This window comes from Suncus etruscus, chromosome 12, assembly GCF_024139225.1.
Source record: "Suncus etruscus isolate mSunEtr1 chromosome 12, mSunEtr1.pri.cur, whole genome shotgun sequence".
Taxonomy (NCBI): Eukaryota; Metazoa; Chordata; class Mammalia; order Eulipotyphla; family Soricidae; genus Suncus; species Suncus etruscus.
The window spans coordinates 29,134,355-29,160,400 of NC_064859.1; the positions used below are offsets into that span (position 1 = coordinate 29,134,355).

At 37.4% G+C, this 26,046-nt stretch overlaps 1 pseudogene; it reads right to left on the reverse strand.

Moving 5' to 3' along the window:
• LOC126024133 (probable dolichyl pyrophosphate Glc1Man9GlcNAc2 alpha-1,3-glucosyltransferase) overlaps positions 1-24,503 on the reverse strand; it is a 78,166-nt pseudogene extending 53,663 nt beyond the window's left edge.
• Positions 24,504-26,046: the final 1,543 nt, after the last annotated feature.

Consider the following 26,046-nt stretch of genomic DNA (forward strand, 5'->3'; position numbering starts at 1 on the left):
AACCAACTTTATTTTTTTTATTTAAACAAATTTATTACATACATGATTGTCATGTAAAGAACACCACCAATCACCAGTGCAACATTCCCATCACCAATGTCCCAAATCTCCCTCCTCCTAACCCAATCCCCGCCTGTACTCTAGACAGGCTTTCCATTTCCCTCATACATTCTCACTATTAGGATAGCTCGAAACTTAGTTATTTCTCTAACTAAACTCATCCCTGTTTGTGGTGAGCTTCATGAGGTGAGCTGTAACTTCTAGCTCTTTTCTCTTTTGTGTCTGAAAGTTGGTATTGCAGGAATGTCTTACATTTTTTTAAAACCCATAGATGAGTGATACCATTTGCGTCTCTCTCTCTCTCTCTCTCTCTCTCTCTCTCTCTCTCTCTCTCTCTCTCTCTCTCTCTCTGACTTATTTCACTCAGCATAATAGATTCCATGTACATCCATGTATAGGAAAATTTCATGACTTCATCTCTCCTGAAGGCTGCATAATATTCCATTGTGTATATGAATCACAGTTTCTTTAGCCATTCATCTGTTGAAGGGTATCTTGGCTGTTTCCAGAGTCTTGCTATGGTAAATAGTGCTGCAATGAATATAGATGTAAGGAAGGGATTTTTGTATTGTATTTTTGTGTTCTTAGGGTATATTCCTAGGAGTGGTATAACTGGATCGTATGGAAGCTCGATTTCCAGTTTTTGGAGGAATCTCCATATTGCTTTCCATAAAGGTTGAACTAGACGGCATTCCCACCAGCAGTGAATAAGAGTTCCTTTCTCTCCACATCCCCGCCAACACTGCTTGTTCTCATTCTTTGTGATGTGTGCCAATCTCTGGGGTGTGAGGTGGTACCTCATAGTTATTTTGATTTGCATTTCCCTGATGATTAGTGATGTGGAGCATTTTTTTCATGTGCCTTTTGGCCATTTGTATTTCTTCTTTGTCAAAGTGTCTGTCCATTTCTTCTCCCCATTTTTTGATGGGATTAGATTTTTTTTTTTGTAAAGTTCTGTCAGTGCCCTGTATATTTTGGAGACTAATCCCTTATCTGATGGGTATTGGGTGAATAGTTTCTCCCACTCAGTGGGGGGCTCTTGTATCCTGGGCGCTATTTCTTTTGAGGTGCAGAAGCTTCTCAGTTTAATATATTCCCATCTGTTAATCTCTGCTTTCACTTGCTTGGAGAGTGCAGTTTCCTCTTTGAAGATGCCTTTAGTCTCAATGTCCTGGAGTATTTTACCTACGTGTTGTTCTATATATCTTAGGGTTTTGGGTCTGATATCGAGGTCTTTAATCCATTTGGATTTAACCTTCAAACATGATGTTAGCTGGAGGACTAAGTTCAATTTTTTGCAAGTGGCTATCCAGTTGTGCCAACACCACTTGTTGAAGAGGTTTTCTTTGCAACATTTATCAAAAATTAGGTGATTTTATGTCTGTGGAACATTCTCAGAGTATTCAAGCCTATTCCACTGATCTGAGGACCTTTATTCCAATACCATGCTGTTTTGATAACTATTGCTTTGTAGTACAGTTTAAATTTGGGGAAAGTAATTCCTCCCATATTCTTTTTCCTCTTTTCCCCAATAATTGCTTTAGCTAATCTAGGGTGTTTATTGTTCCAAATGAATTTCAAAAGTGCATGATCCACTTATTTGAAGAATGTCATGGATATCTTTAGAGGGATCACATTAAATCTGTACAATGCTTTGGGGAATATTGCCATTTTAATGATGTTAATCCTGCCAATCCATGAGCAGGGTATGTGCTTCCATTTCCATGTGTCCTCTTTTATTTCTTGGAGCAGAGTTTTATAGTTTTCTTTGTATAGGTCCTTCACATTTTAGCCAAGTTGATTCCAAGATATTTGAGTTTGTGTGGCACTATTGTGAATGGGGTTGTTTTCTTGATGTCCATTTCTTCCTTATTACTATTGGTGTATAGGAAGGCCATTGATTTTTGTGTGTTAACTTTGTAGCTGCCACCTTTCTATATGAGTCTATTGTTTCTAGAAGCTTTTTTGTAGAGACTTTAGGCTTTTCTAGGTAGAGTATCATGTCATCTGCAAATAGTGAGAGCTTGACTTCTTCCTTTCCTATCTGGATTTCCTTGATATCTTTTTCTTGCCTAATCGCTATAGAAAGTACTTCCAGAGCTATGTTGAATAGGAGTGGTGAGAGAGGACAGCCTTGTCTTGTGCCAGAATTTAGAGGAAAGGCTTTCAGTTTTTCTCCATTGAGGACAATATTTGCCTCTGGTTTGTGGTAGATGGCCTTAACTATATTGAGAAAGGTTCCTTCCATTTCCATCTTGCTGAGAGTTTTGATCAAGAATGGGTGTTAGACCTTATCAAATGCTTTCTCTGCATGTATTGATATGATCATGTGATTTCTATTTTTCTTATTGTTGATGTTGTGTATAATGTTGATAAATTTATGGATGTTAAACCAGCCTTGCATTCCTGGGATGAAACCTACTTGATCGTAGTGGATGATTTTCTTAATGATGCATTGAATCCTATTTGCCAGGATTTTGTTAAGGATCTTTGCATCTGTATTCATTAGCGATATTGGTCTGTAATTTTCTTTTTTCATAGCATCTCTGTCTGGTTTAGGTATCAAGGTGATGTTGTTGGCTTCATAAAAGCTATTTGGAAGTGTTCCTCTTTTTTCAATTTCATAAAAGAGTCTTGCCAGGATTGATAGAAGTTCCTCTTGAAAGGATTGAAAGAATTTATTAGTAAATCCATCTGGGCCTGGACTTTTGTTTTGGGGCAGACACTTGATTACTGTCTTAATTTCCTCAATAGTGATGGGTGTGTTTAGATATGCTACATCCTCTTCATTCAACCATGGAAGATTATAAGAGTCCAAAAATTTATCCATTTCTTCTAGATTTTCATTTTTAGTGGCATAGGGTTTCTCAAAGTAGTTTCTGATTACCCTTTGGTAATCTCTATCATATCAGTAGTGATCTCTCCTTTTTCAAGTTTCTCTCTCTCTCTCTCTCTCTAATTTTACCAGTGGTCTATTAATCTTGTTTATTTTTTCAAAGAACCAACTTCTGCTTTTGTTGATCTTTTGCATTGTTATTAGGGTTTCCACTTCATTGATTTCTGCTCTCAGCTTTGTTATTTCCTTCTGTCTCCCTATTTTTGGGTCCTTTTGTTGAGTACTTTCTAATTCTATGAGCTGCGTCATTAACCTATTCAGGTATGCCCCTTCTTCTTTCCTGATGTGTGCTTGCAAAGCTATAAATTTTCCTCTCAGTACCGCTTTTGCTGTGTCACATGGGTTCTGATAGTTTGTGTCTCCATTGTCATTTGTTTCTAGGAAAGTCAAAACCAACTTTAAAAGAACTGAAAGGGGTACATTAAGACAAGACAAAACAAATCTTCTACAAAAACATGGCACAACATTTCATGACAACAATCTCTCTCAATGTCACTAGACTAAATGCACTAAGAGACACAGTGGCAAAAATGCCAGACCCTTAGTCAATTCACCATAAATTCTTTGCATATATATTAATAAAGATGATGTGGTATTTAGTTGGTGCACATGGGACATTCTTCAAGATAGGCTACATGTTGGATCACAAAACTTACCTCCAAAAAATCAAGAAGATAGAAATTATATATTCACTATTTCTCACTAAAATAATGCACTGAAAGTAGAAGTGAATAGTAAACTGGAATGAAAAAATAACAGCTCTCTACTGAACAACCAATTGATCATAGCAAAAATAAAAGAGGAAATCAGAAGATTCCTGGAATGATATGAAAATGAAGATACAAATTATCAGAATTTTGGGGAAATAAAACAAGCAGTCTCAAGAGGAAAATTTATAGCTATGCAAACCTTTATCAGGAAAAAAGAAGTGGCCTACATAAATAATTCAATGGTACAGCATCAGAAATTAGAAAAGATCAACAAAATGAGCCAAAAGCAGACAAATGAAAGGAAAAAAATAAAATTTATTATTTATTTAAGCAGAAATTAATTAACTGTAAACCCTGAAACCAATACAAAAGCTTAATGAAATCAAGCTCTTTGAAAATAATTAATAAACTAAAGACAGAAAATAAGGGCAATACAACCACCTGAGTACAAGTAAAGGTGGCCAAATATATGACTGAGCGGAGCACCACATGCTCCAACTTGTCATGGAAACCTTGGTAATCTTATTGGGATCTAAAAGTTTCCATTTTAAACCAATAATACACATAATTTTGTTCAAGAAATTGTTTAAAACCCAGTCGGCATGGAATAGGCCTCTCTGAAAGGGAGGAGTTGGCCAAATTCTTGAGGCAGCTGATTTAAGGCTAGGAATGGACCTAATGAAAGAGTAGAGACTAAGAAAACAGTCAGCCTCAGGGTAGTAAGATGAATAAAGCTGAAACTTGTCCATTGACTGCATCCATCTAGCTTATGTGCAATGAAACAGTAAGATTGGAACAGATATATATCATAAGCTGGTGCTACAGAGAGGTAGACATGTAGGAGAACAGCAAAGATAAATGCTCCTTCCATATGCCTTTTCTCACAGAGATTTTGGAAGAATAAGATGAGATAATGTTCCTAAGATTCTTCAAAGGAAACTGCCAGGGGACCATGAAAGGTTACTTCCTTCTTGCATTATCTTATCAGGTTGTTTTTAAATAATATGCAATGGAGAGCAGAATTAATCCAAATAAAATACCATTATACTGGAAATGAATATGGTTCACAATCAACAACCCAAAGTTTCACAGCAGTATATATATAATAAACTTTATATATATAACTTATATATATAATAAACTTTAGCTCCTCAGTAAATTCTTTGTATACTTTTTCCATCAATGCACTTACAGCACTCATGATCAACATACATAAAGAGCATATTTGCAAAGATGACAATCTCAGGAAAAGCAGGATCCTGTAACTATAGTACTTGAGGTTCTGAGCACTCAGCATCTCTGGATCAAAATATTTGGCAACATGTGATAGGCAAAGTTGGATCACACTAAGGAGGGTTATCCAAGGTTCATTCTGAAGTTGTCTCGTGATACCACTGTGCCACTGGCAGACTGTGAGAGATCATGAGCCAGTTCAGGTGTACTTCAAAATCTGTGGAGTTGCCAGTACCATCCTCAACCTCTTCTTCCCTTTTCATTTCTTCTAAGAGTCAGACCATCAGACTTGCCAATGACACAGTTTGTCCTCATAGGGGATTCTTGATCTCTTACTTTTGTGACAGATTCTCCTTTGTTAACTACTTCTCTAACAGCCAAAAATCTATACTTGATCTTTGAAGTATCTAGATCTGTTCACCTCATTCTTTCTTCCAAAGCCATTTTGAAAAAAATATATAACTCGGATCAATGCAAGAATCTACTTTTTACTTCTAGATAGCAAGCCAAAAATGATCAGAGATCCTTACAGATTGATTCTCACTGCAGGTGGGAGCCAAAACTCTTCCATTCAATTTCTAATTCTTTCCACACTCACCTTCTCACCTATATAACACCTATCACACACCCTAAAGTTATAAGAGTTATTCAATATTCCCTCAATATGAAAATGGCTCATCAAATAGAATTTACTAAAGCTACAATTTCTTTAATTTTGCAATTCTACAACCTTTTTTTATCTACCCTATTTTATTTCATTTATTTAATTTTAGTAGTTTGGGAGTTATAAGGTAACAGTGGTATTCAAAAACTATTCCTTTTTTATATGTTTTTATTTAAACAACTTGATTACCTACATGATTGTATTTGGGTTTCAGTCATGTAAAGAACACCACCCATCAACCAGTGCAACATTCCCATCCACCAATGTCCCCAAATCTCCCTCCTCCCCACCCAATCCCTGCCTGTACTCTAGACAGGCTTTCTATTTCCCTCATACATTCTCTTTATTAGGATAGTTCGAAACTTAGTTATTTCTCTAACTAAACTCATCCCTGCAAAAACTATTCCTAACTCTGTACTAAGGACAGCATCTGGCAGTATTTAGGAAAACATATGCAGCACCAGGTATTAAATTGGGTCAGTATAAGCAAAAAAAAAAAAAAAAAAAAAAGCAACTTACTACCTGTACTATAACTGTGGTCACTTTATCTACCTAAATGTTAATACTACACCTCTCTTCTTTCTCCACTCTTGTTAATACCTACCATCCTTTCAGTTTTTTGCACAAGAGCAGACAAATGTTATCTCAGGGCCATTATTCTAGGTATTTTCTCTGCTTGTGGACTCCTTTCAGTCTTCTCACACTGACTACTCCTTGGAATTCAGATATTACACTTGTTACCCCAGTTACGTTTTCTTAGACCAAACAAAATATAGAAAGTAATCAGCCAGACCCTTAGTCAATTCACCATAAATTCTTTGTGTATATATATATACATATATATATTAATAAAGATGATGTGGTATTTAGTTGGGCATCATCTGTTTTATATTCAGAAACTGACACAAAGAAGGTATCTTTCAGTTTGGCTCACTGATCTATTTATTCTAAGTCCTGTTACTATGGAACACATAAAATAAATGCTCACAAAATAAATATTGAATGAATTAAATCAATGTTGTGAGCCAGGACATACTATATGGGAGGATGTAGCATATGGCAGGGCTGTACTAAATACCCATTCACAATGTGTCCTGTGAATCTAAGTTGTATTCCTATGTTGTCCAGCTGGTTCAGTTGCTTAACAAACCCTCAGGAACAGGTGTGGAGTAATAGAAAAATGATAAAAATATATGGTTGATTGTTTTTTTTAGATTGATATCATAAAATGAGAGGAGCTAGGGAAAAAAATCTTTACAAAGCAGGACTTTTTCTTTTCCTTTAAAATACTGTTCTGGTTTAGGTAACATAGTTATAATAATGTTAAAGTTTATAGCATTACCACATAAAGTTACTGCACTTCACCACCACTAAAGTAGACCTCCCACTACAGCCTTTCTGTCACCCAGAGAAGGTTCTTAATTTTGGACTGTGGAATATGTGCTAGAAAAAAAGAAGTAAGGAAAAGAGTAAACAAAAGATTTATAGCCAAATTAAACAAACTAAAGTTCTAGAGGAAAATCAAGAGCTGAGAGTTTAGAACTGTTGGTTCTCTTACAGCTTTCTTCCTCGTGAATATGCTTTCCAGAACTCTCTTCCCCAGGATTTCCCATTTTATTGTGAGGACAGGTCAAAACCTGAGTCAGCAACAAAAAACATATACCCTAATATTTCTTCCTTTGGAAGTGGAGATTCTAGTAAAATTTGTGGTAATTTTTAAAATGTATTTGTCTAGACTCCCTAAACATCCCAAGATCTCAAATATGCTTGTTTATAGTTTTCTTGTGAAGAAAATCATATATGCACTCATGTTTGTGTTATATTGGCCATGCTAATTCAAAGAATAAAATAAGAATATTTTAATGATTCCTAATTTTATAATATATACAGTAATGGAAACTATGAGTGACTATTACTCTGAGTATAATTTGGAGATTTTAAGTAGGAAATGACAGTAAATGTGTGTCCATGGGTCAACTCTAATGGTCAAGAGTGGCTTCCATGATTTTAAAAAGATGCAAGAGCCACAAAAATAATTCCAGAGTCTATTATTGAAGAGCAGGGATAGTGTTTACACAGGTGCTTTTTTCCACCACCTAGATCCTCTTCAATGCCAGAAGAAAAACTCAAGTCTCTGTTGTCTTTTTATTCTAAGTAAAATCCCTTTAGTTAAATCAGAAACACTGCCTGCTAATGCATCTGGTAGCCAGTGCATATTCAAGGACTCCCTGGACAGGGGCTCAAATAAAATTTAAAACAGAAATAACTCCATGTGCTTCTTGAAAACATACTTCAATGCAAAGCAGAAAATATCACAGTGAGTGTAAGGGAGGTTTCCTAGGAGAAGTTCTGTCAAGATGTATGGAAAGTGAGCGTTAGCAAAATGACTGTCAGTTCACAGCATTTTTTTGTACTGCTCAAGGGTGAAAAAAAAGATATCTAGAGGATTTGAGCATATTTCCATGCTTTCTTACCAGAGGGAGTTACAGAAATTCTGAGTTTTCTGACATGGAAAGGAAAGAACATAACAGGTATTTTGCTTACACCAGTGACTTCAATGCATTTTAAAAACATCTGCAACATAAGTTGGTAGAAAGGGGTTGGTAGATGTCATTTTAAGTAGAGGAAGTTATGTTTTTTATAGTTCCTCCTAGTAAAGGATATCCTAAATTTAGAGTCAGATGTTGTCCTTTAACATCTTTGCTGGTTCTGAGTTGCCTTGTTCAGAGAGGTTCATGAGTGTTCTGTAGCACTCAACTTTTCCCTAGGTGGATATCTCTGGAAATCTGTTCTTGCCAGTTTGTCCTTTTGTCAGTTAGCAACCTTGCTGTGAATTTATACCCTTGCTGGCCATCTCTCATGGGTATATTGCTATGTTGATGTCTGAAGGTCTGATGTCTTCCAGGCACCAGCAAGATACTCAGCTTGAACTGAGATCACTTGAATGAAGATCCAACTCTGTACACTCTTTCTGAATCACTAAACTACTTCCACTTGGCTTCTCCATCTGTAGGTGGGGAGAGTAGCATTTTTATAGGTTGCTGTGTGACATGCTAAAGTCCAAATGCAAAACTAATGTCAAATTTCCCTCAGACTTCTAGGAACTGTGAGCTCAGTTCAAAGCACCATCCCTTTGGGGTAACGGATATGGCTCAGTGGTAAAGCATTTATCTTGCACATGTGAACACTAAATTCAAGGCCTAGCACTGTATGTTCTTGAGACTGCACCATCAGGTACAACACTGTTGTCCCCTGAGAACCACCTGTGGGTAAACCCCTTGTTTTTTTAAATATTATATCTTCAGAAAGATCTTTTTTGACACACTGAACATTTATCATTTCTTCTCTAATCTCCTTTCATAGTTTTCCTTTAAAATTTCATATTCCTTAACATTGTTTTCTATTTTCTGTAGTTCATACTTGTGGGGAGAACTTCTTTCTGTTGTTCTGTCATCCATTCCAGACATTGACTCCAGATCATGACTTCAGGGCTCAAAATTATATCTGCCACATGGTACACACCTAGAAAATAATTTTAAATTTACAGGCTACCACCTAGCTGAGGAAGGACAATTAACTTGTTTGTGGGCCATCTTTTAGCTCAGTACCAGAAACAAAAATAGATAACTACTCAATGACAAGTAATATATAAAAATAGTTCTATGAAAATGACATCACACTTGTATTTTTATGTAACAAAAAAATAATCAGAGATACTCCATATATTTAAATTATTGATTGATTGATTGATTAGTTTTGGGGCCACACCCAGCAGCTCTCAGGGGTCACTCCTGGCTCTGCACTCAGAAATTGCCCTGGTAGGCTGGGGACCATATGGGATGATGGGAATCCCATTTGATAATGCTTCACTGAAGCTGACATCAAAAGGACACTACAAATGTCAGTCTCATAAAAATAGCAATCTGGAAACCAGAAAATGTAACTTCAAGAATCATGCTAATATTCCACCTTATAAACCTCATATAAGTCACTACATTTAGAGTGTCCTTGATCAATGAAAAGACTTCATATTGTCCTCACATCATGCGAAGTTAGTAATGTAATCTGTCCATTTTATTTTTTAATATATTTTTTATTTAAACACCTTGATTACATACATGATTATGTAGATTGGGTTTCAGTCATGTAAAGAACACCACCCATCACCAGTGCAACATTCCCATCACCAATGTCCCAAATCTACCTCCTCCCCACCCAACACCCACCTATACTCTAGACAGGCTTTCTATTTCCTTCATACATTCTCATTATTAGGATAGTTCGAAATGTAGTTATTTCTCTAACAAAACTCATCCCTGTTTGTGTTGAGCTTCATGAGGTGAGCTGTAACTTCCAGCTCTTCTCTCTTTTGTGTATAAAAATTATTATTGCAAGAATATCTTTCATTTTTCTTAAAATCCATAGACGAGTAAGACCATTCTGTGTTTTTCTCCATCTCTCTCTCTCTTTGACTTATTTCACTCAGTATAATAGATTCCATTACATCTATGTATAGGAAAATTTCATGACTTCATCTCTCCTGATAGCTGCATAATATTCCATTGTGTATATGTACCACAGTTTCTTTAGCCATTCATCTGTTGAAGGGCATCTTGGTTATTTCCTAAGTCTTGCTATGGTAAATAGTGCTGCAATGAATATAGGTGTAAGGAAGGGATTTCTGTATTGTATTTTTGTATTCCTGGGGTATATTCCTAGGAGTGGTATAGCTGGATCATATGGAAGCTCAATTTCCCACAATTATTGTGTTGTTATTGATACTATTTTTCAAATTTGTCAACAATTGTATTAAGTATTTTGCTGGCCCATCATTCGGTGCATATATGTTTAGGAGAGTGATTTCTTCCTGCTGTACAAATCCCTTGATTAATACAAAATGCCCATCTTTGTCCCTTGTAACTTTCCTGAATATAAAGTTTACATCATCTGATATTAGTATGGCCACTCCAGCTTTTTTATGGGTATTGTTTGTGTGGATGATTTTCCTCCAGCCTTTTATTTTGAGTCTATGCTTGTTCTGACTATTCAAGTGTGTTTCTTGTAGACAGCAGAAGGTTGGATTGAGTTTTTTGATCCATTTAGCCACTCTGTGTCTCTTAACTGGTGCATTTAGATTGAGTTTTTTGATCCATTTAGCCACTCTGTGTCTCTTAACTGGTGCATTTAGTCCATTGACATTGAGAGAAAGAATTTTCCTGGGATATAGTGCCATATTTCTATTGAAGTTTGGTGTCTCTGTTGGTCAGTCTTGTCTTAAAGTAGGTCTTTTAGTTTTTCTTTTAAGACTGGTTTTAGTCTGTAAAGTTTCTGAGCTGTTGTTTGTCTGTGAAACCATCTATTGTTCCTTCAAACCTGAAAGTGAGTTTTGCTGGGTGCAGTATTCTAGGTGAAGCATTTATTTCATTGAGTTTTGTCACTATGTCCCACCACTGCCTTCTGGCCTTGAGTGTTTCTTGTGACAGGTCTGCAGTAAACTCAAGGATGTTCCCTTGAATGTAATTTCTTTTTTTGGTCTTTCTGCGTTCAGAATTCTGTCTCTATCTATGGGGTTTGTCATTGTGACTAGGATGTGTCTTGGGGTGTTTTTTCTGGAGTCTCTTTTAGTTGGTACTCTTCGGGCATGCAGGATTTGATCGCATGTATTCTTTAGCTCTGGTAATTTCTCTTTAATGATGTTCTTGACCGTGATTCTTCCCTGGAGATTTCTTCTGGGTCTCTGGACTCTAATGATTCTTAAGTTGTTTCTGTTGAGCTTATCATAGACTTCTATTTTCATCTGTCCCCCATTCTTTGAGTAATTTTTTCATTGTTTGATCATTTGCTTTAAGGGCTTTTTTTACTGACTCTTCTGCTGTATGGAGTTGTTATTCATCTTATCTTCAGTGTACTAATTCTATCATCAGCTGCTGTTAACCCCCGTGCGAAAGCTTCATCCATGTTTTTCCTTCAATTCATCAACTGAGTTTTTGAAACCTATTATTTGACCTGAAATTTTAGTATGAGGTTTTCTCATTTCTATCTTCATATTCTGTTGGCTCTTATTAGTGTTCTCTTCTATACTTTCTTTTGAGTTCCTTTGAACATTCTTCCATATTTACTCTAAACTCTCCTTATCTGAGACATGACTAATCAGTTGACCATGTTCTGGTCTTCTGAGTTGCTGTCTTCATTCTCTATGTCTGGTTCTGGCCTGCGTTGTTTCCCCCATTGTCACACTTATATTGTGGGTTTTTCTTACGTGTTGTGGTTGTTTGCTATGCGCTCCTCTGGCTCCTCCCTTTCCTGGGCATGTAAACTCACCTCCAGGGAAGGCTAGCTATTGGCAGATTGAGCCACACACAGGATGAATACAGGCCGAAAATGCAGCACGCACAGAGGTCAGGCAGATAGGGGTGCTGGACATCTGAGTTCCAGCAGGAGTTCTAATCTGTCCATTTTAGAGACTAAATGGACTTCAGTCAGGTGAATTTGTAAATCAAAAACAGTACACAAAACTCATAAAAACTAACAAAATTCAATAACCCATTTTGTTGGAGAGGACACTCTAGCTCTTCTCATTCAATGATTCTTATCTAAATATGCATTTCTTATGACTCCAAGTAATATATTTAAATTGCCCCCTGGCTCCTGAAAATATTTACATATTGATCACAACCTTAAGAGAAGTTTCTCCTTAAGTATTGATCTTGACCAGATTGCGAGGGAAACAGAAAGAATGTATCACATTTGTACTGACTTGACAACAATGAGGACACAGTCTCTTCAGGATGAGCCTAAACTACCCCAAATATATCCATTAATCTTTAATTGAATTCTTAAACTTCCCTTAGCAGCCCCCTCTAAGTTCATCATTCTTGCACACACACACGACTTCTCTCCCCCATGTGCACATTCCTATCTTCACCAAAATGTCCCGCATTCAGACATGTCACCGTCTATTATAGACAACTTTTGGTTTATTACTTTTCTTTTCACCAAGTAACAAAGGCTTTAGGAAAAAGAACTGTTCATGGTCTCTACCACAAGAATTTGGCATTTGCCCAAAACAATGGGTTAAACATAAGCTTTTTTCTCTTATACTTGACTTGGTTTATTTTGCACGGGGATCCTGCTCCAATTCCGTTCTCCCAAGGGTTGGATTACCGTAAATGGAGCTTTACAACCTGAGAAACTTTGGGGCTATCCTGTGAGCCCTTCCACTTCTCACCTGTATGGTATGTACATTTGTTACTGTGAGGGGAAATATATGTGGAAAAAACCCCCCTTTTGCATATTTTCTAATACATACCTAGTTTTCAAGACACTCTAATTACTTCTCCTCTTCCTGTCCCTGGTGGATTATTCTATAATTGACTTGACATCTCTTAAACCAATGAAAACTCAAAAAACCTACATCAATGCCTTTCCTGTCAGACCCTAGGATGTCACCACTGAGAACTTTCCTAGCAACATAGTATTGGACCTGAAATTTCTCTTTCTGAACTCATCTTGATTTCTCACAAGTTTAATATTTCTATATATGTCCCTTGTCAAAATAGTCAATCATTCTCTTTCTCCCTGCTGTCCTAGCTCATGTGGTTCACAACTTCAACCATCTAACTACTCAAGTCAAGGGGCCTACTAGATGTATCTAGATCCTCTTTTGTAGATCCTCTTTTGTATATGCCTTAGAGTCCCTCAATTTCTTCAATCTCCTGCTGAATCTATCTTGCCACTCTGCAACCTCTTGAGACACTCACCAGACACTTTATCAAAAAAAAAAGTTCAAACCCATGCTTATTGAATTAATTATTATTTATGCCTTTATTATAAATTACTTTATTTAAGGACCATGTTCGACATAGGTGCTCATAATACATTTATTTCTTCCATTCTGTGTTCCAACATCACCAGTGTAAAATTTCCTCCATATTTGTCCCCAAATTCCCACCCAGTCCCAAGCCTGCCTCCTTGACAGACACAAAATAATATTTAGATTGCCTGTTAAGAGGTAAGTGGTAATGAGATTATTTTTTTAAAGTTCAGTAAAAAGAAAATTTGTGAAAACTACTATATATCACAATGAAATCATTAAGTCATTGTTAGAAAGTTTACTAAGCTAATTGTTGCTGAATGATTTTCTGTAATTGTTTATTTTTGTTTGTTTGTTATTGAACATTAGGTGACTTTCTTTTTGTTGGTTATTTTGGTTTTTAGGTCACATTTGTCAGGAGTTGCTCATGGCTCTATGCTCAGAAATCACTCCTGGCAGGCTCATGGGATTCTGGGATTCGAACCACCATCCTTCTGCAGGCAAGTCAAATGCCTTACCCTCCATGCTCTCTCTCCAGCCCCCACATTAGGTGATTTAAAATATACATTGCTGTGTTCCTACTGAGATGGTCAGTAGTAATAATATTGAGTTATCACATCAACCACAGATACAGCTGCATGATTCAGAATTTCAAACTCTATACCTGATATTATGGGCATTTGTGGGGCATGGTTTTGGCTGCGAGACCTTCCAAAATTATAAGAAGAGAGGGTGAGTAACCACACTTGCTTCAACAAAGTTCTGTTGATGTCAGTCAAATACTGGCATACCTTGAATTTTGGTTGGTTTGACATCTCTGCAGAGATAAGTGGTTAAGTGATGAAGCTGAACCATTGGCAAAGTGGCAATTGTGGGTGGTGGGTGCAGCTGGCAAGCCTTCAGCAGGGTGAAAACTTGGCTCACCTCTTCTCCCAAGATTACCTTTCTCAGCTGTGAGACAAGTATACACATGATTTTTCAAGAATAGAGTGAGTCTATATAGCTAGCCGAAAGCAGGCATGGTGATGGTGGCTGTTGGGCATCCTGATTGAATGCATTTTTAATGCCCTTCTACTTCATGTAATTACTCACTTCTTAACTGATTGATCTCCCCACTTTGTTTTTAACTTCTGCTTATAGCCCTATTCTTTTCTATAGTCCTCTATCTTGCAGCAGTGTCACTGCTTCCTGTATTGTAGAGACATTCAAGTTAATATGACAGGAGATATCACAGTATCTCTCTAAATGGACCCGATCACTTAAAAGGGTCTCTGGTGACCTCTAATAGCCACATCCTCAACCACTTCCCAGCACTTGGGAAGCTTACCTCTTCCTTCTTGAAGCTTTCTCTTCCCTTATCAGATCTTACTCTGTACTTAACCTTATTTCTTTTGTCATTGGTTCATTTCCCCTCTAAACCCAAAAATAACAAATTCCCACAATTCTAAACCACAAGCTTTAACCCTCTGCTCTCAATACTCTTAGTTGGAAATATCATCTAGTTACATTACTTTTGCCATTATCCCCAATAAATTACTTCCAAATTTTGTGCCTTCAATTTTAACACATTTTCTAGAAAATGTTTATCAGGCTAGTCCACAACTATCTCAAGCTCAGCATCTCTAAAATTTGTCCTGTTCTATTTAATCAGCATCATTATATATTTGTTTTTTGTTTTGTTTTGTTTTGTCTTTTTTGGGGGGTCACACCTGGTGATACTCAGGGGTTACTCCTGGCTATATGCTCAGAAATCACTCCTGGATAGGGGGATCATATGGAACACTGGGGATCAAACCAGGTGCGTCCTGGATCTGCTGCATGCAAGGCAAATGCCCTACTGCTATGCTATTGCTCCAGCCCCTCAGCATCATTATTTTATTTTATTTTTTGTTTTTGTTTTTTTCTGGCCACACCCATTTGATGCTCAGGGGTTACTCCTGGCTAAGTGCTCAGAAATTGCCCCTGGCTTGGAGGGACCATATGGGGACGCTGGGGGATCAAACCGCAGGTCCTTCCTTGGCTAGCGCTTGCAAGGCAGAAGACACCTTACCTCTAGCACCACCCTCATCAGCCCCAACATCATTATTTTAAAGATTACCAATCTTCTACTCAATCTTTCACAACTGTTTCTTTTCTTTAATTTTTGACAATACAATCATGAAATATTATGCCTGTTTCTAACTCTCAAACGCATCACTGCCCCCCTATTTCCATTTGAAAATCCCTGACTCAGACTCTCAGAACTAAAATATTAGAAGTTTTTATTATTGCTTTCCCTTCCTTCTAAATCCCAGGTTCCTCGCCACCAGATTAAGTGGTTAAACAAATTAAAACTAAACCACCCATTTAGCTTGGAATTCCAAAACACTGATTTGGCCACAACCTTGCCTTCCACTTTAATCATTCTTGATTCTTTTCAATTGAGCCTTAACCCAATATGCAAATTTCCTACAGATCACTATTCCCTAACCCTGTACTTACATTTCCTGCCTTTGTATTTCTGTTCTCATAATTTATCCATTTCGTTTGCCCTCATCATATCATTTTCCAAAATGTTATATACATAGCCTAAAACTTGTCTTGATGCACCTTCTAAAAGGACCTAGACTCCTCCTGAACAAGCAGGTACTATTTCTTTCCATGCTTACAAGATTTAAAACATTCTGTCTGATTTTTCCAAAGTCTTTTGCTTATTAAAATGTCCACTTAGTGGGAGGCAAAGTGGTCTCTTTATCACAGGCGCTCATAATCTCTAGAAATACTCATCACCTCTAAACTACTGCTACTGACCTGGGCCATTTTTATATCCTTTTATATCTCACTGTTGCCAAAGACTGTAGCCATCCCCTCACTTTAATTAAAAAATTAAGTTCCTTCAATCCTAAATCGTCCTACTGTTGCTTAATTCTATGCATCCTAACTCTGAAGTCAAAAGTATACATGGAAAACTCTGAACTTGCAGGGAGCTTCTGTTTTTACAGAACTTCAAATAATTCTTATAAAAATTTTAGCTAAATTTTCTCTTTCATAGGTAGTCTCTGATCATCTTTCTTTGTCATATTCAAACGTATTTCCTTCTTCATTTGTTTTTAGATTTTTCGGTCACACTCAATGGTGCTCAGGGTTTTTTCTCTGCACTCAGAAATTACTCTTGGCAGGCTTGGGGGAACCATCTGGGATGCTAGGAATCAAACCGGGGTCCATCCTGTGATGGCCATATGCAAGGCAAATTTCTTACTGCTGTGCTATCACTCTGGCCCCCATCATTTTCTTCTTTTCTTCACAACTGAACACTCATGGGCCTGGTATAATGGACTTAAAGGGCCACAATTTCCACTTAGAAACATAAAATGGTTCAACTGGTCTTTTTTAGGGTCACTTGACGAAATCTACACATGGCTTTTCATTGTCCATTTACAGTTTTTTTATCCTGAGGCTTTTCATTGTCCATTTACAGTTTTCTCCTAAAAAGTGTGGAAAAATAAAATATTCAAATATTTTAAATAAAATAAAATATTTAAATATTACATAAACATACTATATAACTAATTAAAGAATGAAACACCACCAAATGGTTAAAGACTGGCAGAATACATAACCATTTTGTAAATGTCTTATTGGCACTAGATAAACAAACCTAAAACAAGCTCGCAAAAAAAAGAATGCCAAAGTGAGGGGTGTACAGAGTTTAGTCTTACTGTCATTGTTCAACCAACAGTCACAATAATTTCCTAACACCAGGTCTTAATCCCACTTCAGAGCACAGGGAACAGGACAAAAGTCCAGAATCCCACAATTGGAGTTTTCTATTTTAAAAAACAAAGAGAATGCTTAAAATGGCTTCCAGCTTTGCTTCAAAGGTTAAGGAATTAAAGACATTTTTGTTATCTTTCCTTTGTTGTAAACAATGAAGTATTATGATTGCAATGTGTTAGAATCTAACTTATATGGAAAACATTCCAAATGACTTCAAAAACTAATTTTATTTGCTAGGGAGATAAGTTCAAAGTGTTGGAGCACATACATTGTATGCAGGAGCCCTGGGTTCCATTCCTGGAACTGCATAATGTATACAACACAACCATGAGAGGCTCCTAAACACTTCTGGATGACCCTCTGCCCCACAAATCTACAAAACAAAAAAGTCAGAAAAACAAAATACATTTTAAATGTGTCTCAAAGCAAGTTCTTAAAGGTAAAACCCACTTCTTATCTTTGCATCTTATCTTTCATATTTTAACATAAATGGTCAAACATTCTTCTTATAAGCCTAAATAGTTGAACTTATATAAAAAAAGAAGAATGCAATCACTTGGCATTAAGCCCCTACTAGTTACTTTAAATGGGCATATTTAAGTCAGTCTCTTTTCAAAGACAAACAGAAGCCTACAGATAAGAAAACAATTGTGTACATTTACATCTTCATCAGAATATATTTCCTCTCATGCAAATCAGGGGAATCAAGTTGCAAGGAATTTGACAGTAAGTCTTTCAATTATTTGGCTCTCTTGGCTCCAAAGCAAACTTGAACTGTGGTGAGAATAAAGAGGAAATAAAAGCAAAGGAAGGCACCCATAGATGTGGTTTCCTTTCATTTGGGGCTTTCATTCACTCCCACACTAGCAAATACTAGAGGAATAAATGCTAAACATTTAACTTATGTCTTAAACGGTGTTGCCTGTACTTACTGTTCGGGAAATCCTTAGTTTGAGACCTCTGTGCCCTCCCTGCATGATTATTGTTAAAACACACACACACACACACACACACCATTTAAACTGCCACTGCTTCTTCCAAATGCAGAATTGGCTCCTCTACTAAGAAGTCTTTCTCTGGGCTAGACATCAATGGGACAAGGAAATTGTCTCTACCTCTGGATGTGTTACCAGGACTCCCTCTTTATAAAGCTTGACAACAGCCATGCTCTGAGAAACATTGATCTGTGCTCCTCTCATTGTCCCCCTGCACCAGAAACAAGAAACAGCAAAAAGAACAGTCATTATTTGTATTTGGCAAGAAAGGCGGTAGTAAAATCTAAGCTGCTGTAGGCATGGAAATGTTAAAGTGAAGATCTGAATGAGGCGGGACAAGCAAGCACTGAGGAGCCTTCATGAGAGGGAGTGGGGGTGGTAACTGAGAAGACAGAAATAAAGGGCAGGACCAGGGAGTAAAAGGCCGCTGCATGTCTGAGCAAATGCTCAGATAAGTACTCCTTCCTTGTCCAAAGATAGCAGGACTGTTGATCCTAGACTGTGAGACTCAAAGCTTTCACTTCAAATCCTGCCTTTGCCTCTTGCCATTGATAACATTTGTAGAGAAAAATTTTCTCCTAGTACCTCCCTTTCCTCATCCGTGAACTAATAATGATATTCATAGCCTTGTCATAGACTCAAATGATCTCATTTTAAAACAGTTACTATTAGCACCAAGGTGGAGCATAGTATGGAAGTTAGTCATGATGGTGATAGTCTGGTAGTCACTTCAACATTCCACACTTTCTTTTCTTTTCTTTTCTTTTGGGGGGGGGAAGTAGGAGGGGTCACACCTGGCAGCGTTCATGGGTTACTCCTAGCTCTATGCTCAGAAATCGCTGCTGGCACACTCAGCTTCTACATGCAAGGCAAGTGCCTTACCTCCGTGCTATCTCTCCGGCTCCAACACTTTCTTTTTTTTTACTTAAAACAAAAAACTTAATCCAGCTATCTTTATCACTAATACTCTATTCTACCTATCAAAATATGTATTCTTTGCCACAGTTTTTGGGGAGAAAGCAACTGAGTAATCCTGCAGGTGTCGGTGACTATTTTGTCAGCCAAAATTCCCATTGATATTTGCACAAAATAAGTCTCCACAGTAAACACTGATCACACTGGGCTCAACTTACGTCTCTGACAGAGAAAATATTGGTAGAATATCTTGGTTCCCAAAGGGCACTCACCTTCAATAAGTGTAATGTAAATTCTGCTATACACGACAACAATAATAACAATAAAAAATGAGGACTGGAGTTTTATTTCGCCTTGAAATTTGTCCTCAATATGGGTTACTGGTCAAATGAATTTGGTAACATCTATCTCAATGGAAATCCTTTAGTATCTCACATCAAGACCCTTCTAAATAGAACTAGATTAAAAGCAGAATGGAAGAATGGGAAGATCTACAGTGATCTATGTAAGAGACACCAAAACATGTTAATAGGTATAGAAAATTACTAAAATGAAATATGCTAAAAGATTTATTGTCAGATTTTCAGGGAGAATATTGAAGGGAATTGGAATAATTGTCAATCGATGAATTTTATTTGGTCCTGAACTGTTTCCCAAGGGCACATGGTGCTAATTGGGGGGAGGAGGGTGGCAGGTGAGTTGGTAGTCAGAACTTTTGGAAAGAAGGGAGAGAACTCTTAGCATTTAGGTTTTGGGGGTCGGAGTTAAGAACAATAGCAATAAACAACATTAAAACTTTTCTTAATGTTATTGGTATATTGTTATTTTGATCACTCATAGAGCATGTAACCTATAAGGAAATTTGTGCAACTGGCCTCTGCTTCCATACCTGCAAGCTTATGAAGGTGAAAAGAGCAGAGATCAAAGCTAGAGTTTCTAATAAAGGAAATTGGGCAGACTCTACCAAAGCTCTTTCATATTCCAACTGTTGCTAGTATGCTACCTCAAACTCAAGGCTAATAACTTTTTTGTAAAATAGATGAGGAAATTCTAACCAGTATTCTCTGTGTACCTGATTGTTTAATTCTACCAGCAATTTCCTGATGATAACAAGGTCTAGAGAATCTCCAAAAGGACTAGAGAATGAGATGCCATGGTCTTAGAATCTAAGTTCTTGCAGTTCTTTTTAGTCTTCAACCACTTTGTTGGGCTCAGGATCTTGTTATGTTCCTGGACTCCTCTACCTAGGTAGGGACCCACCATACCTAGGCTCTGAGTCCCACTGCACACAGAACTGCCATCCACATTGCACCCAGAAATTATACACAGTCTCTGGAGATGCTGTTTATTAGCATCACTAATCCCAAGCCAAAGGGCTTGTGAAAACTTCAGTTTCTTTGTGGGTCTGAGAAAATAAAGGCTGGGACACAATCTGTGACTATTACTAATATTAGAAGAATTCAAGTCCTCATCCAGAAAGGACCATTTTTGTGGTAGATGGCAAAAAAAAAAAAAAAAGAATAGTAAGCATGCCAATGTAGGGCTGTGAGTGGAGATTTGACCTTTAGGACTGCCCCCCTACAAGTAAGTTGCTGCATAATCTGTTTGCCAGGGAACATCTGTTGTATGTTGTACTGACTTCATTATTGGTTACATCCTTTTTACTCTCAGAAGTGCGCAATTTGGTGATCAATTCAGTTGTCACCTTCCCTAAGATCTATTTCCTACATTGAGCCTCAACTGAGGTATGCAGAGATCTGCAGGTGAGTATCTGAATGCGTGTACATGTGTGTACATGCATAGATGTGACCAACAGGCAAGGGAATCATGCTTCTGAGAGACCAGGCTCTGAGAAAGTGGACCCTGCCCCCCTTCCAGGAGCTCCGCAGTGTAATCTGAAGCTCTTGCTGAAAAAAATTATTCACAGGAATCACTTTCCCAAGAACAAAATTATCTTTGCTTGGTATATGATTTGTTGTCTTGTAGTTAAAAAACCAGGAAGGGGCAATTCCTAGAAAAGAATCTACTATATCTGTTAAGAGTATTTCTCAGACTCCTTTAGTTTATCTCAATTCCTCTGTCCTGAGATGGCTTTCAAAATTATCAACAAAATGTACCATTTTTACTCCAGCATATTTTCAATATTGTGTTCCTTGAAGGATAAGTGGCTATGGGGAGATATTAGAAAACCCCCCAAAGTAAGGTTGAATAATAGATATATAAGATGAAAAAGAGGAAAAATTGGAGAGAAATAAGTATAAAAGTAGAAAATTCAGTGAGAGGGTACTAGAAAGAAAAAAATAACTTTATTATGTATAATATTCAAATGTTTGTATATTCTCAATTCTCTTGTACTGGGACATATGTTGGAAGAAGCTCACAACTCAGCGAGCCTGTGGTATTAGATTGGTTCCAACTGGTTTCTCCAGTGAAGCAAAGTTGAGTCCCAGCTATAGCTCAAATTCATCTAGAAATATCTTGAGAAAAATTCTTCTTTATCTTGAAAATTCCTTAAGTCAACTTCATTTAAATCTTCTTATTCCCAATGATATCTTAAAACTACCCAAATATATATTTAACTGACAGAGGGGGAATTCACACTTTGAATTTTAAGACAATGCCAGTTCTCAAAGAAAAACACACCCTTTAATTCTGCCTTGTTACTTCATGGTAGATCCAGCATTTCCCCTACCTGTTTACAGATCATTTAGATCTTTTGGCATGTTATGATCACTAAATATTGAAAGATTTTTTTAAAAGCTTCTGTTTTAACCTACAACCTCTTTCTGATTTGCACAGTCTGCAAGAATAGAGATGGGTGTTTCACTGCTTCTGAATGATCCAATCTCACAATTAATAATTGAGAATCTTTTTTTCTCACTCTCCCCGGCTTTTTTTTCCTCTCTGAACGAGAGTGCACTCTTCAGCTTGTTAAGCTCAGCTCACTCCCACTGATAATTCACTAGAGATCATAATTTATGGACAATTGAAGCTGCAGAAACATCTCTTAGAAGGAACAGAGCAGATCCATAGCAACAATTCTTCAGGGGAATATTAATCCCCGGCTTTATGTAGTGCTAAGTGTACAATAGTAATCAGAACTTGAGTAGAAGCTGCTAATCATTGAGGGAAAAGGCTGTATAAAGAATTCATAATGGAATTAGCCTGCGGCAAACAAAGAAAGACAAAATTAAATCAGCCATCAAATTGCACCAAGGAATTTTAATTTACAGGTTAATGTAGGATTATGTAACTAATCACAGCTAACATTTTCAATGAACAACCAATAAAATTCTCCTCTTTTTTCCCTCTCTAATCTTACTAATGGTATTCCAATAATATGCTTTCATTATCCTATATGTTAGAAATAACTTTTTAAAATGCTAAGTCTTTCCAATTGTCAAAAACGGTATAAAATAAGAGTTTGGGGAAAAAAATAGATCAGTCAAAAAATTTCAGTCAAAAGTGTAGATCTACACCTCAGTTCAAACCAAATAATATCTATGTGAGTTTGCATAAAATAGATTTACATAACCATATCGTCTTAAAGTCTATGCATGTTTTTCATGCAGCACAGGGAGCTAAAATGGGACAAAAGAGACTAAATTAAATATGTGAAACTAATTTGGAGCACAAAGTGTATCTGCTAATTCTAAATAAAACCACTGCCATAGATTTATATGTCAATATTGCAGACATATCCAATGACATACACACCAAGGACCGCTATAAAGGAGTTTTCATGGTTTATAAATGTGAACATCATAAAAAGAAATAAGGTTTCTAGGATAAAAAGTTGATTAGCATTTCCCTTGGGAGGGGGGGGTAGAATCGTGTATCCTCCCCAGTTATATTTTGATATCAAGCAAGGCATGACAAAGACAGAGGGAAAGAAGAGTCCTCTACACAATTTGAAAATTTATATGAAACTCACTGCTTCATAAATATAAATATAAATATATATAAAAAGACAGCCTAACTTCTTGCACATTGGCAAAGGAAAACTCCAAATTATACTGTATGCTTAAAAAGACATCAGTTTAATCAAAAAGATCTTTTTCCAACATATGGCAGAAGGAAAATTATTATAAATGGAGTAAAAAGTATGTTCATAAGCTTTACTTCACGAGGGAAGAATGCTGGGAAGAAAGGCGACAGCATTCTTCCTGCATATGTTTTTCTTGTCGAGAACAATGTGGGAAAGTCTCATTTTCCTTTCATCTAAATGTTCATTTTATGGAAGCAGCAACATTCAGCCCAGTTATTAGCAAAGGAGTTTTGTTGCTTGATAAAGTCTAATTTTAAGATGCTCACTTCCAAAAAAACATTACGGTGTCAATTGCACTACCCTTCAGCAATCCTGTAATAACTTTATTCAACCATTTCTAATTATAATTATATTTTCAATTCCTTTTAGCTATAGAAACTCTTTATCAATCAGAGCACAAGACAGAAAATTACTTTATTACAGCTACAGCTCGTTAGGCTGAGTGCTCTTAATGAAGCAGCCTCATAATCAGATGAAAATCATGCTGGAGAAAACTTGCATCATTAGTCTGGGCCTTAATTACCAAGAAATATAGTCACTAACAATGATATTCCATTTCATGATATGGTGCATGCACCTTCCACACTACTTGCAATTAATAATTCCACCGACTGCTACAGAATCTTTTCTATTTATTCATAACAATAGAGGGGGGAAATTCTAAATTTAATTGAGCGCTTCGGATTGCACTCTCTTTCTCCCTCTCCCGCACGTTCGGATTAAAATGTCACAAGGCTAATATTCTATCTTACAATAATTCATCATTTTAATTACATATTTTATGTATGTGAAATGTCTTTTTCAGCTTTCCAGTTGAGGCTGACATTTGGGGGGGACCCAGCCAGGAAAACGTATGGCCTCTGATGGAGGCTCCTGCCACCCAGCACCAGAATGTGACAATGGCTACCCCATCCATGTTGGGAGCAGTTGCCACCAAGAGTAGGGACATTCACTTAAATTAAAGTCTGCATTATATGATTGACTTTGGATAGCAGAATAGCCATGTATTGGGAGGAACCAGGCCCTGTGTCACCAGGCTCTTTGTTAGGAGTGATTGATCACAGACAGAACCAGCGACTTTTCTTTGTGAAAGCCTCCTTTCTCAGACCCCTTTCCTTTCACCAATTCCTAGCCTCTCTCTCTTTCACTAACACCCTTGCTTCTCACCTCCTGAAAAATACCTTCTCTTCAGTAGAGGAGACCTGGCCCCTGACCTCCTGCCAGGTTCTGCACACAAGCCTTCTCCTTCATCTCTCTATAGGCTTCATGCTCAAACTCAAGGTGCTTTTGCAACTGCTGCTCTTTTTCAAATGCAAATTGGGTTACTGGGTGAGGGCAAAGAGCACTTGGGTAGGGGCAGAGGGCATTGGGCTTGGCATAGATAAATGATCTCCATTTGACCGCAAACCCCATGTGCCCAGAGCTGAACTTGCTGCCTGACATCACCTTTCATAGGAATAATGCCAAACAGCTGATTTGATTAATCTGGGCTGCACTTTCTCCCAATCATCTGCCTTATGAGCACCAATCCATTTGATAAATGAAATTGGCAAAAGAAGAGAATGACTTGGAAAAATCCACAAGCCACAAGATGAAAGGTTGAGGGAAATAGAATAGAATTTCCATTTTTTAAAGATTTAGCCTCTAAGATTCTCAACTTAAAGATCACTGGCTTCATACTAACCAGTGTTTGAGCAAGCAGTGGCAGTTTCTCAGGTGGAATAAAGAGCAGATATTCTCTCCAACCAAATTTTGATTACAAATAGTCCAAGAAATGGCTAAATAAGTTTATATGTAAAAGCACCTCCTTTTGTAGAACCACAAAGCGAAAGCATCATTTACACACACACACACACACACACACACACACACACACACACACACACACACTAAACCAGCTGACAACCAGTTTGAAGACAGTTAAGAAGTGACTGGAGAGATAGCACAATGGTCGATGTTTGCCTTACATGCAGCCGATCCAGGATAGGTGGTGGTTCGAATCCCAACATCCCATATGGTCCCCTGGCCTGCCAGGGACAATTACTGAGCACAGAGCCAGGGGTAACTCCTGAGCGCTGCTGGGTGTGACACCCACCCCAAATAAAAGTGACTATCATAGTGAGTCTTTTTCATTAGGCTCTGCCAAGGTTGGTAATGAAGCTAAGGCATACAATATGAGGTTGTAACATATTTTGTGTAAACTTTACAGGAAAAATGTGCTCAGAAGATACAAGCTAGTCATATTGGACCACGAGATCCATGAAGAAGAGTCTAATAATATCAGTTGCCAAGAGAAGAACACTAGGTGAATGAGAGAAAGATCTGGACTAAGGACTCAGGCTACCAGGAGTAGCAAGAAATAAACACCACTGAGGAAGGCAAGAAAAGATGGGACATTAATCAGAACCACAAAGACTACATTTTGATAGAAAAAAAATGCTTGGCATTTTGGATGTCCCAGTGGTTTGCCAAACAGCTTGAGACGTGTAGAAATTCTCAAAGACAACTGGTTGCAAAACCCATGCTGATACTCTTAGCAGCAACCCCAGGAGACACAAGGAAGAGTTAATGGATATCAGCTGCTTTTCTATGTTCTGTTAATGCAATGGCGGTAAAAGATCTCAGCATTATTGTTCTTGCCTTCAACCACATTTCTGTATTTCTCTGGCTAGCACTTGGTTTGAGATCAAAAGTCATGAAGCATTTCCACTTGCACTGACTACCCACACTAGGACACACAAAAACGGCTGAGGCCCACTGGAGTTCTAGACCTTTGTCTAGAGCTATGATATGGTATATATTTCCATGTTTTCACCCTCTGTGCTAAAAAGACACACATTCAAAGAAACAGCACAACTGGTGTATCTGAAGGGACTGGGTTTCTCCATTCCTCCACTTTGGAGAGTATTTAGAGGAAGACATCCAGTCCCAAAGCCCAATCACCTTTTTAACAGTA